Raw genomic sequence first — 559 nt, forward strand, 5'->3', positions numbered from 1 at the left:
ACACACACACACACACACACACACACACACACACACACACACACACACAGAGTTGTGAATCTATATTACATACGAGTAGGCGTATGTCCGAGTATATGTTTGCGTGTGTATGTACACATATGCACATATATAACAGATATTTGTGATTGTTTATCTTGGATGGTTGGATATCATCATTGTTGATGTGGAAAGAAACCTTATTCCCAAATTACTGCTTATAGTTAAAACCACCGAAGAGTAAGAATAGACAATGGAAGTAACAAGAATAAAAACTGTAGCGAGTTATGCTACGGACATTGTGCTTGTTGCTTCATATATAATAATAATTGTTTCAAATTTTGGTACAAGGGTAGAACTTTCGCATAACCGAATAAGTCGATTACATCGACTCCAATAGTAAACTGCTACCTATTTTGCTGACCTGAAAAGGAGGGAAATTAAAGTCGATCCCAGCAAAATTTGAACTCAGAACGTAAAGTCGGAAGAAATATCGGTGATCATTTTGCCCTGCGTGCTAGCGCTTCTGCCACTTTGCCGCCTTGTTTATATATATATATAT

This window comes from Octopus bimaculoides, chromosome 8, assembly GCF_001194135.2.
Source record: "Octopus bimaculoides isolate UCB-OBI-ISO-001 chromosome 8, ASM119413v2, whole genome shotgun sequence".
NCBI classification, from domain to species: Eukaryota; Metazoa; Mollusca; class Cephalopoda; order Octopoda; family Octopodidae; genus Octopus; species Octopus bimaculoides.